We start from the raw sequence: 16,889 nt of genomic DNA, 5'->3' as shown, positions 1-16,889 counted from the left end.
CCCAGACCCACATGCGTGGCCTTGGTTTGGCCCACCCTAAAATCTACCCCATCTATGACCTGCTGGAGTGTATGAAGGGACTGGTCCTGTGGAATAATAACTGTAGGATCTCCCTGATTCAGGGCAACAGCAGGATATCTGAGAGGGCTTTGGGTGAGGGTCCAGTGATGATGATAGTGTGTCAGAGGCCTTGAACATTGCAATGGATATTTTGTAGGTAGGACTGATTGGGCAAAAGGGTATACGTTGTGACACATGGCAGCCTCTGTTGCCACAAGGATAAATGAAGAGGTATTGGAAAAATAGAGGAACAAGGTGGGAGGTTTTTGTGGATTTCTTTTTTTGCTGTTTTGTTTTGCTTCATTTTGAATTAATTTGGGAGAGGGCATGCCAGAGGGGTGATATGGAGGGACTGGGAAATGAGTGGAATTGAGGTGAATGTTCTGAAATTCCCAAAGAATCAATAAAGTATTATGATTTTTTTTAAAAATGTATTTTTTAAACAATAGTAATCCAAGTGTTCTCCTGCTGTCCCACTGTAATAACCAATGGTACCACCCTTATTCTCTCCAGAAGAAAATATGTTCTGCCTTAGAAAAAAATATGTTCATATTTTTATACTAATTCTAGCCTTCATTTTATCTTGAAGGTCAAGATATTTATTTTACTTGCAGATAAAATAAAGAATATATGGGGTTTAGGTTCTCATAAGAATGTGCACACAGAAGGTTATAAAATTTTTGCCTTTAAATGGGAGGATGGTATTCTGTGTGTGAAAATGAGCAAGATTGCATGGATAATAGGAGACCCCACCCTTCTCAGCATGTGTCTGGTGCTTTGCTGTAAGTCCAGTGAGAACTGCAGTTCTATGTTTCATCTGCTTTGTAATAAACTGTGTGAATTACTGGGGAAAATAATAAAACCGTCTTGTAACTAAGAAAGCACACCTGAGGTGTTCAGGGCCTTGAACTCAGTTCCAGCTATGCCTTGAATCCAGTTGTTCTATGTTGTTGGTCCTTATCTTTATTCAAGTTTTAAAATTAATTTTTTTGTGTGTTTGGGTGTCATGTGTATGCATGGATGTGAGCAAATGTGTACTGCTGTGTGTGCATATGGAAAACAGAAAAGGATATCAAGTGTCCTGATCCATCACTCTCCACCTTATTTCTTTGAGACAGGATCTCTCACTGAACCTGAAGTGAAGCTGGTGTCCAACAGGTTCCAGCAATCCTTTTGCCTCTACTTTTACAGTGCTGAGCTTCCAGGTGAGTGCAAGCAAGCCTTGCTTTTTGCACAATGCTGGGGCTTTGAACTCAGGTCCTGTGCAGCAAAGGCTGTTACCTGCTGAGCCATCCCACCAGCCCCAGCCCCTTGTGTCTCCTATCATCTATAAAATAAGGGGTCTTAATTAGTTTACCTGTTTCAAATCCATTCGGTAGTAACAGAATTCTTAAGGGATCTTTATGATTGTTTGTATTCCTAAGAAAATGTGTTGCATATCACCCACAAATTAGCCCCGACATCTTGATAGCACAAGCATTTTCAGGGAAATTTTCACAGGACAAGGGAGATAATCAACACATAGATTATCTGTGTCACCTCCTGAAACTTGCTTCTGGCATTAGTATAATCCCCTGACACAAACTAGACCAAACAGGATCATCTCACCATTTCAACATTCAGCAGAAGCCAATGTCACTTATGTTCTATTTTATCAACTAAATGTAAACAAAGAATCTGCCTATATACATTGACAATATATAATGCATGCCATGGGCACTGCTTTATGTACAATTACTTGAAACAGAAGGCCCATCGAGTCATGTTGACACCCGTGAACATGGAAACAATGGGATTACATTGGCTATGTCCTTGCTTGATGGCATGAATAGACCCAGTTACTTTTTTTCTAGCTTCCATTGCTGAGTTTTAATAGGAGCCTAATGGTCAATCATGTCTTGACTGCTTGCAGGGAGAGAAAACTGATATCTAGGAGAACTTTCTTGTATTACTCAATCTGCACACACAGCAAATTGGATTTCTATTTATAGAGAATGTTTTTAATTAGTGTCTGAAGTGTGCACTTAAATTGGACATCTATAAATACTTAACAGATGTGATATTTTATACCTTAAAATTCTAAACATTTTTCCTCTCATTTGATGAATTCTAACCCATAGCTCTGTTTACATGTTTGCTATTTTAGTTCTGTGTAATTCTAGAAATAACCAGTTTCAGATGGTTATGGTTTAGTGAACATGGGGAATTGCTTTAGCTAAAATTATTGTTGCTTGTGTCTGAACTCCTACAGAATAAATCTATGGTCTTTGGGAAAGCTGAAGTTATTTCCAATGACACATACTATTTGCTGAAATTTACAGTAGGGTGACTCACGCATCATTGCATTGTAGTTAGATTAAAATACTATAACTTTGGTTGAGGGGTAGATGTGTCAGAGGCTTCACTGTGGTTTAACAGTTTGTTTTGATAGGAGAGAGAAAGTTTGCTTAATTACAGGAGACTCATTATTGGTTCTGAAGAAGGAAAAATGTCATCTCAACATTGATTTATCCTGAAATGAATCATGCAGCCATACACTATTTAGCTACATGTCTGTCTCCATCTTTTTTTTTTCTGTCTCTTTTAGTTATTGTGAAGTTTGTCACCTCAAATAATGTCTGATGTCTGGATCTAGGCTATTTGTAGATTTATCCTACCCAACATGTGTCAGTCATCTTTGTTTGGGATATACACCCTTCATCCTAGCAACCTGTCCTTGTGCCTTGCTTCAGTCACATTGGTGGTGCTGTGTAGGTTATTATGGGGGCTTGTAAGAAGACCATGATTAATGCTGTGGATCCTAAGCCCCTAGACATATAGTAAATTGGAAATTCTTGACAAGAATTTATCATCCAAATAAGTATTTTCCACACTTGCTCTGCCCATATTTTAATGCTCCCAAGCTAACTCCTCCTGTGTTGCCTCTTAAAGAAACATTACAAAGTTTGAGTGTTACATGCTGTACATCTACTCTCTATGCTGAAGCTGGAAATGTCAGAAATTTTTTAAATGGGAAAAAAAGATGACACACATACCTAAATGACTGTCACCTTTATCTTAATATCTTATGATTTGTTGAAAATACGACATGTGCTTTGGTTAGTAGATAGAAGAAGGCCAAAACAAAAATGGATATCAGCATACTACTATCTAATTAGGAATCAAATAGTTTTAGCTTTCATGTAAAATGAATGTTCATGCAAAGAACTCAGCTTAAAAAGTTACGAAGCCTTGGGAAATGCAGACCTTCTGAAAACCCTTGCATGCTAGTTTATCTCTCCTAAGTAATTAAGCATTTTAACCTTCAACATTATTCAAAATTTGTCATTATCAATATTGTTGAAATAAGGACAAATTAATAAAATTGGGTACCATCTCCAAACCATTATACGCCATTCATGAGGGAGAAGACACTTTCAAACAAAAGTATGTTTGCATCCATGTGCAAGAGAAAAAAAAAGCTTGAGTGTAATAGACCCATGGTGGAAATGGGTTACCACGTTTTCTCTCTTGCCACAGAGGTAATTGATCAGGCACCAGAAGATCATGGACTCACTTCAGCTGTACAAATTTAGGGCACAACACCAAGCTGAAAGCATGGCAGCATCCAACTGTCTGAAGCCTCTTTATGTACCCAGTAAACAAGGGTAAATTACAACATATACTATGCCACATCCAGCTATTCTCCTTCCAGAAAAATTGAAGGACTCTTTGCCTTTGTTTTATTAGAGAAATTAGAGAGACTTTAAGAGATCAATTTGGGTGTTTCACTTTTTTTTTTTTTTTTTATGTTTCGAGACAGGGTTTCTCTGTAACTTTTTGGTTCCTGTCCTGGAACTAGCTGTCGTAGACCAGGCTGGCCTTGAACTCACAGAGATCCAACTGTCTCTGCCTCCTGAGTGCTGGATTAAAGGCGTGCGCCACCACCGCCCGGCTAGGGTGTTTCACTTTTATGCTCTTCATAGCAGACTATTTAATTTTGTCATCATTTAGAACTAAAACTTGTGTGTGTGTGTGTCTGTGTGTCTGTGTGTCTGTGTGTGTGTGCGCATGTTTGTGTGTGTGCATGTGTGTAACATTTTCCAAAACCCCTTTTCCATCGGTTGAAAGAATGTATTTCCTCTCTGGAAAATGCTTATGTGCAAATATAAGCTATTTCATTCTGTCTACTATCTCAGAAGTATTTTTTCTATTATAAAGCCTTTCAATTCCTCATGTTACTGTAAAAAAAAGGAACTAAAAACTAATAGGATGAAACAAATGTTTTGAGTGTTATTTTCAAGGGTGTCATATCAATTACTGTAAAAAAACTAATTAATAAAACCACAACTTTCAGCAATAATAAAAACAAATGAAGTTTCAGCTGCCTTATTTTGTTTAGTGAGCCTAATAAAATAAGCTTTTCTCATGGATATTATAAAATTGATTTTTTTTTATTTTATTGAGCTATACATTTATCTCTGCTTCTCTTCCTACCTCTCCCCTCCCATTCAACCCTCTCTCATGGTCCCCATGCTCCCAATTTACTCAGGAGATCTTGTCTTTTTCTATTTCCCATGTAGATTAGATCCATGTCTGCCTCTCTTAGAGTCTTTATTATTGTTTAGGTTCTCTGGGATTGTGATTTGTAAGCTGCTTTTTTTTTGCTTTGTGTTTCAAAACAACTTATGAGTACATATGATAATTGTCTTTCTGGGTCTGGGTTACCTCACTTAATATGATGGTTTCTAGCTCTATCCATTTGCCTGCAAATTTCAAGATGTCATTATTGTTTTCTGCTGTGTAGTACTCCATTGTGTAAATGTACCACGCTTTCCTTATCCATTCTTTGGTCAAGGGGCATTTAGGTTGTTTCCAGGATCTGGCTATGACAAATAATGCTGCTATGAACATAATTGAGCACATGTCCTTGTGGTACGACTGAGCACCGGACGAAGGAGAACAAGCTGTAGAAGAGTATACCCCTGACCTTTTCTTCTTTAATTGTTTCTTCTGCCTTATAGCCATTAAGTAAGTACTCTTCCTCTACGTGCTGTTTCTGCCTTGCCACAGGCCTAAAACAATGGAACTGTCCAGTAGTGGAAACCACAATGTAACTCCAGCTGTGGAAGCAACAATGGAACTGGCCAGCTGTGAACTGACTTCTGAAACTGTGAGCCAATATAAATCTTTCCTCTTGAAGTTGATTCACCCAGGTTGTTTTCTCGCATTGACAAAGCATGACTTAAAAAGCACTGATAATCCCTGAGAAAACTCCCACCATCTGCGAGAGATTGAATGGATGGTTCTGACAAAAATATATGTCCCCTCAGGTATGGTTTCTCTCACCCCCAGGCTATCTCTGTCTTGATCAAAGACTTCAATCATCTAAAAGCTCAACTTTCCTCCCTTTTCACTTAATACAGTATTTCTCTTTCCAAATTAGTCACTGCAAGAAGGGCCAATAAGGCTTTGAGTTTGAAACTTCAGCTACAATGCTGACCATGCTTAGAAGGCATAAAATGCAGGTCAGAGACCCTTATCCAAGACAGGTAATAAATAACTTTGAAAAAATTATTTTTTTATGCTGGGCAGTGGTGGTGCATGCCTTTAATCCCAATACTTGTGAGACAGAGGCAGGTGGATCTCTGTGAGTTTGAGCCAGCCTGGTCTGGTCTACAGAGCGAGTTCCAGGACAGCTAGGGCTGTTACACAATGAAACCCTCTCTCTCAAAACAAACAAAAAATATTACTTTGTTCCTTTATGTTTCTCTCTCTATATATGTGTGTGTGTGTATATACATATATATACACATGTATATACATATATATGAAACAATTTTTGTGTAAATGAATATGGAAATATTAACAGGCTGACTTTCTGACTATATAGCTTTCATGTTGTTTCAGACAATGGAATAACATGGAAAACGGTGACTAAACCCTCAGCAGCTATTGGCAGAACATGCATAAAGAGGATCACACTGATTCTTGGTAGAGACCGATACCCTGAATCCTACATCTGTACTTTGACCTCTGACAGAAACTGGCAAGCTGCTTAAGCACTCTGTGCCTCAGTTTATTCATGGGACAGTTACCTGAGTGTTTCATTGTGATTCAATAAGCATCAGAAGAAACAACTGAGGCTCTCCAAAAATCAAGCAACATTTCTGAGGTGGTAAGTGCAAAACCTCTTGCTAATGTGGTTCTGTAGCATCCCATAGCCCTTGCTGTGCAATGTCTTATGTGCCATATATAGGTGCCATATATATAAATGCACCAAACATTTTATTTGTGTCTTTTATAGGAGGTCAAATGCTACCCACATTTTAAAGAACAGTAGCTGGGCCACATCTTTGTATATACTGTCCTCTCACAAGGACAAGATTAATGCTAGTGACAGTGTCTCTTGGTAAAAATGAATTGCAAGTTCTGTCTGTGGGACAAGTATTTAAAGCTTAAAAATCATGGCAGCCTCTTTCATTATCCCAAGATTTCACTCATCTATTTTCTAAAATCGTCACTGCTCTCATTGCTGACCTAATTCTGAAGACCACAATTCAATTTCTGGTTATGGACTTTATTGGTTATACAAATTTAGCTATGCCCTTTATAGTGCCCAAGTCTCCATTTGTTTATGGAGCAAATGAAAGTCTCAGGTGAAAGCAATCCCAGAGGGATAAAGCATACACAGAAAAGCAAGACAGTTTTGCCTCCCATGCTTAGTTTTTGTTTGTGATTTTGTGTTGTTCTATCTTTTAGGAGAGGCAAAAAAAAAAAAAATGGGTATTATCACCTTTTAATTCGAAGATATGTTCATGGTAAAATGTTAATGTTAGGGTAAGAGGTTTTTGAATCTGAAGTTATTAGGCAAAATTAATAGAAGTCAAAAGGAAGAAAACTTACGTCTTTGTGAAAACAAACAGAACAGCAATGTCATAGCTGCTTTGATTGCTCAGGAGAGAGAGACAGTGCAGAGATCTGTCGGTCAAGAGGAGTGAGGAAGAGGATAAATTCTAAAGTAAAAGTGGGGAGAGAAAACTTGTGAGAAGATGAACATCAGAAGCTCCCAACTTGGGAACTTTGCAGGTGGGAGGGTCAAAACCTCAGTTTTATGTATTTAGATATGATCTCAAATCATCCCTTTCTGCTATTCCCAGCGCCTCGGTGAAAGAAGAAAGCGGGTTATATTTAACTTCCCAGTATGGGAGATGTTGAGAAAATGTAGACAAGGTGTGAGCTCTACCTGAGAGCAACTGGGAGAGCCAAAAAGAACTGCAGGAAGACAGAGTAGAGCAGCATTCTCAACCTGTGGGTTGTGACCCTTTCACAGGGGTAGCCTAAAAACATCTGCATATCATATATTACATTGCTATTCATAACAGTAGCAAAATTATGAATAGCAATGAAAATAACTTTATGGTTTGAGGTTACTAAAACCTTGAGTAACTGTTAAAAAGTCACAGCATTAGGAAAGTTGAGAACCACTGGACAAGAGGCTTGAAACAAGGCACAGCAGAAAGCAATTAGGTTGATCACCAGACCGACAATCCTCAGGACAACAGGCACGGGGCTAGTCATGTTCGAGCCAGGAAGTCTCAAAACAACTTTAGTGAGGCACGCACAAGCATGCAAGCATGGCGGTTCGACAAAGAGGAAATCTCAAAACGTGAGACCCCATCTGCATCAGCCATCTGTATCGTGAAGAGCTTTGTTGAAGGTGGTAGGCAATTGCTCTGAACAGGTGCTATGCAACATAGAAGTGAGTGCTAATCCAGGGGTTCCCCTTCTCCTGGAGCAGTAAGGAAGTTACTGCACCCTTGTAAAGTCAGTTCCCCACCTGTAAAAGGCAGATAACACCTGCCTGGCAGGATTGCAGGCCATAAAAATGGAAACAAAGGCCCCTAGTATGATGGCTTGCACACAGCAGAATTTACCAAGTGACACCTAGGCTTTCTGCGGAAAACTAATTAATTTAATTGAAAGGATTTATTTCAAGGGTGCAACTTGTGGATGTCATTGCTCACCAGGGAGACTATTCCATGTCAGCAAGTTGCACACAGGGCAAGCAAGATGCTCTGTTTTTTGACGGTGAGAACCGAGGGTGTTTGTGCAGCAAGGGTGGGACAGAGTTACTTAGCAAGACAGCATGCATCTCTCTGGGATCCATTCGAAGAATGGAACCCAAAATCCAAACTGAGTTCAACTCAGTGTGATAATCCTAAAATATAGGTCTGCATAGCACCGCTCAGGGTCTTTGCTTAGTGTTCCTAGTTACTAGCTTCTGTTTTTTCTTGGGCTATATTCTTTCTTTGGAAGTTGGCATGTATAAAAGGTATTAAAAATACTTTTGTAGCCAGGTCAGGTAACTCAGCTGTCCTCCCACTGATTTAGGAGGCTGAAGCAGGAAGATTTCAAGTACAAATTCACCTGGGTAGTGAATTTATGTCCAGTTTGGGGAAATGAGTTGAGTTTCTATCTCCCAAAAATTAAAACATAGCACAGAAGGGAGGGGTCTCAGGATACGTACGTAATACTTGCCTATTGTGTGTGAGTCTCTGGGTTCAATCTTCAATCCTGAAAATAAACAAAAAAATAAGTCTTTTGCAACAAAATGCTCAATTTTAAAATAAAATCAGCCCTTTGGTATTAAAAAAAATAATTGCAATATGCCCTTGAAAGATTTTAGGTCATTTGAAACATTTGAGCAAAAGATACTGGTGTCTAGGCCTGTTGTGAAGTCAAATTTCAGTCATTTGTGGGAACTTGGAAACTGAAGAATGCTTTCTTGATAAGTAAATTCCAATCTTCTTGAAAATATTTCACAAAAAAATACATTTTGAGAGTTATATATAATGAAATATACTCTAATTTGTGATGTGAAGTCTCCAAAAAATAAACAGACCATTAGAAAAAGAAACATCATTTATTAAAAGCATGCTTCCCAGAAGAGCTGAGATAAATATTTATCTCCTTAACACAGAAAATATTTTCCCAGGAATCAGTTATACTCTGCATTTTATCAGCTCAAACAAATGCATCATGGCCTCTTTACTCCACTGTGTTGAATATCAAACAGAGCGTGGCAGCCTCGCACTGTCTGGAATGCGTGGAAGTCCAACTGTCTGTTGCTTTTCAGAAACAATACGAAAAGAGAGTATAACAACTACTGTCTGGAAGGACACTTATCCCTGACCCCATGCACAGCTAGTAAAAAGGCAAAGGTACTCATTAGCATTTAGCTTTTGTCTGCCCATTTGTCCTGAGTCTAGCACAAAGAACCTTTGTTTCTACTCTCAGTAGGGAGAGCATGGTCCTCAGTCTTTATATTTATAAGCAGGATGGAAAGATAAGATGTAGAATAAGTAAATAACCATCCAAGAATGTCAGGGGCCATGAGAATTACAGCAGGTGACAACTAGTAGTCAAATGTCAACCCACCAGAGGAATGGTTACCTGACGGAGGTTAATTCTGTCCAGACAAGGTCTGTAGGACCATCGACTTTGGAAAATGTTACTCGCTTTTGCTAAAGCAGCTTGGTGTCTCCCCAATACCTGCACTGTAGTGTGTAATCTCATGTGATGTGCATATGTAATCTCATGATTACATATTAATCTTGTGGGCACACATATCTGTGGGTGGTAAGGAAGGTGACTTTTTATTTTGCTATATAGTTTGACATATAGAATATATACTGGGACATGCTTCGTAACTGGATCTATTTGTCCTATGAGGACTGTAGACATTTAAAAGCCTGCTTTGTTATTTTGTTCATACAAACTGCACACAATTAGCTCACTTTTACCTCATAGAAAGTCCAAAGTACACTAAAGCGTTTTTGCAAATAGTTAGAAACCTTACTGCTATGGACAAGGTCAGAGGCACAGATGTCCAACCAAGGTTGGAAGCATGCCAATTCTTTGCTTGCCAGTCTGTTAACAAAAGACCTCTGTCTCTAAACTTATCTCACTGTACCTCCTTTCCCCTCTCTCCCTGGCCCTCTGGTCATGGTCTCATTTTTGCAACCTTGGACCCTTGTGTTGCCATGGCAATGGCTCAACTCCCTATTGTTTGCCCTAGTAATGTGCTCTTGACCAATGGGAAACAACTCTTGTAATTTCTTTATCACTTCAAGGCTCCTGAAGAATAAAAGGAGAAGCTTGAAAAAGAGGTTAGGAAGAATTAGAAGTAGGACAGGAAAATAATGATTGAACAATAACCATCCAAGAATCAAACTTTGTAACCGAATTGAAAACTAGGCCCAGGCCTCTGTAATGTCATCACATCTACTGTTAAACATAGTTTCTTTTAAACACATTCAATTTAATCATCTTTTTGTCCTGGAGAGTAAAAAGTAATTTAGAAGTTACCATGGACTGAAGCTGAGAACAAAGAATAAAAAAAAAAGTATTCAAAGATGTGAAAAATAAAACCTGTTGTAAAGCATCAATTTGCTCTTCATGTTGCCCAAAGCATCAAAGAATTTCCAGTTATAAAATATGGACTTGGTTCCTTGATTTCCTGGTGCTAGAAAGTGTCATGCATGCTACCAAAGGATAAACGTCATCCTGAGTCTTACTCAGCTGTGAATGCTGTGAGCTCCAATAATGACCCACCTGGCAAGACAAGCACACTGGTGTAGTAATATCATGGATGCCATGAAAGTAAGCAACCACTTTCTGAATGGATCTGAGCCCCATCCCACAAGCTGAAACCCATACATGGAACATCACCAATGCCAAGAACCTATGGTCAAAGTTCAAAGGTGCCAGAGAAGAAGTTTCTAATATTACTCTGATAAATGGCACAGTATCGAACCAACTTCTAAGGTCTTACCTTTATGTACACACATTAATTCATCTCTCAACCATCAGAGAGTCTTCCTTTTGCAGGAGATGATGATCAATACAGAGACCCACAACTCATAAAGGCACAGAGAATGAGAATGAGAGACTGTGGGATGTTCCATCCTAAACAGGACATCTAACTCATACCCTATCCTCTTGAGATTCAGGGATCTACAGTAAAAAAGGGGATGGAAAGTTTTTGTCGTTTTCTGTTTGTTTGTTTGTTTGTTTTGTTGTTTTTCAAGACATGATTTCTCTGTGTAGCTTTGGCACCTGTCCTGGAACTACTTCTTGTAGACCAGGCTATCCTTGAACTCACAGAGATCCGCCTACCTCTGCCTCCCAAGTTCTGAGATTAAAGGTGTGCACCACCACCCAGCAGGGTAGAAAGATTTTAAGAGTCAGAAGTGGTTAATGACTATAGGAAACCTTGCTTCCCAGACCCAGTAGGGCAATTGCACAAATGAACTCACAGCATTTGTGACAGCATGTCCAAGACTGGAACAAGCTTAAGGCAAACACAATCCCAGCATGGAAAAGGGAGGTGTACATGAAATCTCAGACCCATTCCTAGCAAGGAGCTACTGGGAGCTGTTAGAAAGGGCACAATCAGTTTTCTTCAAGGGCATGATCCTTAGTTATTTGACCATGCTCCTGTGGAAAGCCAAACATCCCAGACTGTATGGGAATCACACATCACACTTCTAATTAAAACAACAAAAGAGAATGCAAAGTTGAGTGGATAGAGAAATGGGGATGGATTTAGAAGGAACTGATGTTGGGGTGAATATTATCAAAATCCATTATACACAATTCTCAAAGGACTAATAAAATCTGAGGGAAAGGCAAATAATACTAAACATAAGCAAATAAAATACCTCTAAGTTCATCAACCCACCTAGGCATACCTTCTAAGTATCCTTTCTTTCTTTGTGGTGCTAGAGACCTAAGTAGAGGCTTTGGGTATATGAAGCAATTGCTCTACACCAAACTCTAACTAGCTCCACCTCTGGTCCATCATTCACAATCTCCATTTCGCTTCTAACAGTGACATTTTTTGTCTTAAAATATTGCGCAGGTTTCCTTTGCTCTTAAGACACTCTGAATCCTTAGCATCATGGACAGCACCCTCCAGCATCTTCTCCTGACTTGGACCTTGTACCCATTGACCCTATCAAGTTCTCAACTCTAGCTTTAATGAAGTATCACCAGTTACCCCATACTCTTTCTATCCCACAACTAAGACAACACATGTTCCTTTCATCTTCCCTTTATTTCCCCCATGATATGAGCATCCCCATCATTCTTTTATCATTGCTTCTATATTGCATTTATCTCTGGGTGTGCAATAAGATGAAGATAAATCTCTAATGGAAAGAACTCCTTCATTCACTGTTGTAAATAAAATCCACATAACTTATCATGGTACCTAATAAGTAATATTATGTGGATGGATGAAGGCATTATCGTTACAAATAACTATCATTCAAAATCAAACTCTCATTATGTGTCCATATAATAATGTATGCTAATTTAACCAATATATGTCAAAATAGTGCTATGTAATTAATCACTATACAACAGTAATTAAAATCAATGACTTACCTCCAACTTCATCAGCATCAGAAGAAGATATTGATCCCTTTGTAAGTAAATCTGGCTGGGATTCCTATGATCATTAATATAATTAATTTGTAATTAATATCATAATTAAATATAAATCACAAATTTTGAGTTGCGAGTTAATGTTTGCCTTTTATCTATTTCATATCAATTTGCTTGACAGCAAAATTCTTTATAGACAAGTTTTGGGTAAACTGAATCAGGTCTTAGGGAACTGAAAACAAATTTAAGGTTCTTTACTACTAACTTTACCAGGACATTTCACAAAAGTAGGGAGTTGTCTAGTTGACTGATTGTGGGCTAATAAGCCCTATTAGAAGCTCACAATCATTCCAACAGAATTAAATGCAATCTTCATGACAATTATTTTACAGTTTTATCATGGTATGAATTATACATTTTACAATTAACTGATTTTCAGTGAAGAGTTTGATTTTAGTACATTTATATAGTTGTGTATGCATTGCAGTAATCCAGTTTTATGATAGAGCCCTCAACTCTAAAAGTTGTGTTCGTCGATCAACTCCTGCTCCCTCTCTAGATTCAAGGCAGTCATACACCCTTACTTTTCAAACAAATTTCATCTTTAAAGAAATCATATAAGGTCTACTTGTGTCGTTCCTTACATAGCAGGTTGGAGAGTTATCATCCTTGTTTGTAGTCATTACTAACCAGCCTACATAACTGTTCATCCACATTCTACTGTAAAGAAATTGCACATTTTTAATCTACTCACTGATTGATGTATCTTTGCAATACTGACCAAGTATTATTATTATTAATGCTATCAGGAACATTTATCAACAAGAACAAGTGTGGTCATGTAGCTTTCTTTCTCTTAAGTAGATTGTTAGTAGCTGAATTGCTTGGATCGGTGTGTGTAGTTAACATTTACCTTTCTTAAAAAGCTAACTAATGGTGTTGCGGGACATCCTCCCGTTCCTCCAGCCTATATCTTTGATCTTCTCAGGCCTCAGTGTTTCACATCCTCCAGCAAGGCCTCCCATTCCACCAATCCTATAACCCCATCACCAACTGTGGACCAGATACTCAAACACATGAGTCTGGGAATGCTTTCCATTCAAGTCACAGAAGGTATTTCACAAACAAGTAATTAATTTTTAACATGAGTGTTTATTTCCATACTTATAAGTTGCTTATGAAAACCACGGTTCTGTTTTCAAACCATACTTTATCTTGAGTTTATTCTGCAGAAAAAAAAAATTCTGTACATTCCGGCCATCTCTGCTCATTGAACCCCAACTGAGATGCTCACAGTGGTTGACTTCCTTTATACAAAAAGGCTTTAAACAACACTTTTCTTGGAAAAAGAAAAAGAAAAAATGCAGCACTGTTCTTACACAAATCTGTGTCAGCTTTGCAAGAATGAATACAAACAAGCCTGCCTCTCTAGCCAGTGTGTACAGCCCTGAGATGATTGTTTTTTATAATGTCATGTAGTGTTGTGGATGCTTGTGGTAAGAATGTTCTGAACACTTTACATAGCCATTGTTGGAATGTTCTCCCTGGTTCTGATTTTTATGGGGAAAAATATGTTGTTTAACCTCATTTCAGAACACTTTCCCACAGGAGTTCCGTCAAATTATATCACAAAGTAATTTTGGAACATCTGTGTCCATATGGCAGATTGAATCTACATGTTTATTCCCTGCTCCCTGCAGAATGTCCCCAAAATAGCATCATAGAATAAAACATTCCTCAATGACAAAAAGCAAAAAAGGAGAGAGACATTGAGAAAGGGACTATGTTGTTTTGAAAATACAATCTAAACAGACCAGTGAGATATGAAAATTACCTGTCACCAAGAGTGACAGAAAGATCTAAGTTAGCAACACAACAGTTATCCAGAAGGCTCTGATATTGAAGCTACAAGATGCATTTTTTTTTATTTTTCTGGCAAAATGGGGCTAAATTAGAAGATATGGGAAGTCTTTAAAAGGTAATTTCTGCTCTGGGCTTCATAGCCCATTCTAAATGTTTAGAAAGATGCTCGTCATAAACTTGAGCTTAGCACTAACATTCTGTTATACAGAGAGACTGAACTAGAGAGTCTGTGTTAAGGAACATTGGGGATAACTAAAGTGAGCCACAGAAGACCAAGAGAAAGTTAAACTGAACCTAGAGAGATGTAAACCCTACCCATAATCAAATGCAGTTATGGAGGTGTGTGTCACACTGGGCAAAAGAACAGAGTACCCTAAATGAATTGTCTAGGTCAGGAAAAAGATCTAAAAATGATGAGGACAGACAGCTCTTTTTAAGTTAGGGCATTACTATTATTTTTCCCTACATTACTGTAGTTACAGTCTGTTAGTATCCTGGTTTCAATTCTTTTGGTGTGATAAAATACCTTGCTAAGAGGCAACTTACAGTAGAAAGGTCTAGCTTACATTTCCAGTTACAGTTTAACATGAATGTTAAAGCAGCAAGAATTTAAAACAGCTGGTTGTGTCATATTTATAGCCAAAAGCAGAATGGATAAATGCATACATGCTTACCACTCAGAACATTTTTCCCCCTCTTGTAAAGCCCAGGACACAAACCCAGGGAATGGTGCCACCCACAGTTGGATAAGCATTCCTATCTCAATAAACATAAGCCATTCCCTGCAGACATGCCCATATGCTAACCTAGTCTAGACAATCCCTCACTAACACTCTATTCTCAGGTGATTATAATTGCATTGACAATTAAAACTAATCATCCCAATCCTGTCAGCTAAGTCTACTGATAGACATAGAGCTTCCTCAGAACATTTAATAGCTATGAATAATTATGAATGGATTAGTGTGGAGTAACTAGACATTTTAACAAAAAAAGTGATAAGAAATACATAAATTAAAACAAACATAAATTAAGAAATTTGTACTAAATACGAATAGGCACAATTTAAGGAACAGAAAAAATATTTATCTGAAGACTGAAGAAAGCTAAGGTGATAGATTCTTGAAACAAAGACGGGCGTAATGCCCAACACTAGTGGCACAAACCTGAAATCCTTGTAATTTAAGAGACTAAGGCATGAGGATCACAAATTTAAGGTCTGTCTGAGTTACAGAAAAAGCTCAAGATTAGCCAGAGAAACTGAGTGGCATATTCTCTCAAAGGAACAGGTAAAAAGAAGGCTGGGGATATAGCTCAGTGAAGGAATAGTTCCCTGGTATTCATAAGACTCTGTTATCAATCACTTATACAGGAAAAAGTAGGACCTACTACGAAGTAAAAAAAAAATGGCATGACTGATATGTAGTAAGTACTCAAGTACACAATAAACATTTACTGAATAAATTAAATCCTTTAAATGCCATAAGATTAAAAGGTAGAGGTTGAGAACTATTAATTAGAGTATGTTTAACGTATTAAATATATTTATGAAAGTATGGAAAGATGAAAAATAAATATTGAAAATATTGAGTTGACTGACAAAGAAGGCAAGAAATTTGTTCAAAAGAAGCACTAGAAAGCTTGTGACACTAATAAACAGTTATTTCAAGACTCAATAGACTACAGATAACCTTATAAAGGAAACGCAAAGGCAAACATCAAGGTCACTTTGCTAACTTTACAGAATATGCAATATAAAAAGAAACTCTTAAAAACTTTCAAAGAAGAGAACAGAATACTCTCTACAAAATATAGAGAACACGAATGACACTGAATTTATTAATTGCAAGACCAAAGCAATGTCTTTACACAACAGGGTAAAGGTTATTTTCATCCTGGGAGTCTATACCCAGCAAAACTGATACATGGTGTAAAATTGTTATATCTTCAGAAATATATTGTTTCTAAATTTAATTTACAGCTTGCTTTGTCCCAGCAAGCAACTATTCAGCATATTGCACAAAAGTGAGTGATGAAATATAGAGAAAAATATGTGCATATCAGAAAAGGGGCAGATCCCTCGACAATGACAAAGAGAAATTGCAGCTTAACTGATCTGTAACACGCATGCCAGCCTAAATAAAGCAATAAGTCAAAGGATTCCAGAGGAATTATATCTAAGAAGAACAGTAAAAACTAATTGAAAATCTTACATTTCCATAGAAGTGATAAATCCGAAAGATTTCATGTGTTTCTTAGGACTGGTACATACAAATCTATGCATAAAAAGCTCAAAAAATTGTACAAGAAACAAAATGCTATTGCAATGCATTTGTGACTTGATTAAGAGTAATTTTCATGGAGTTATCATAGCATAAGCATTGAATATTGTTCCAACTTATACTATTATTAAATTATAAAGATAAAATAGCAGAAATATGTGTAGGGCTGATGGAGGGCAAAAGAGGAAAAGAATTTTTTATCTTCCATATTAAGAAACCAATAAGTATCTACATTTTTAAAAATATCACAAT

Source organism: Microtus pennsylvanicus, chromosome 2, assembly GCF_037038515.1.
Source record: "Microtus pennsylvanicus isolate mMicPen1 chromosome 2, mMicPen1.hap1, whole genome shotgun sequence".
Lineage (NCBI taxonomy): Eukaryota > Metazoa > Chordata > Mammalia > Rodentia > Cricetidae > Microtus > Microtus pennsylvanicus.
This window is presented reverse-complemented; position numbering follows the sequence as displayed.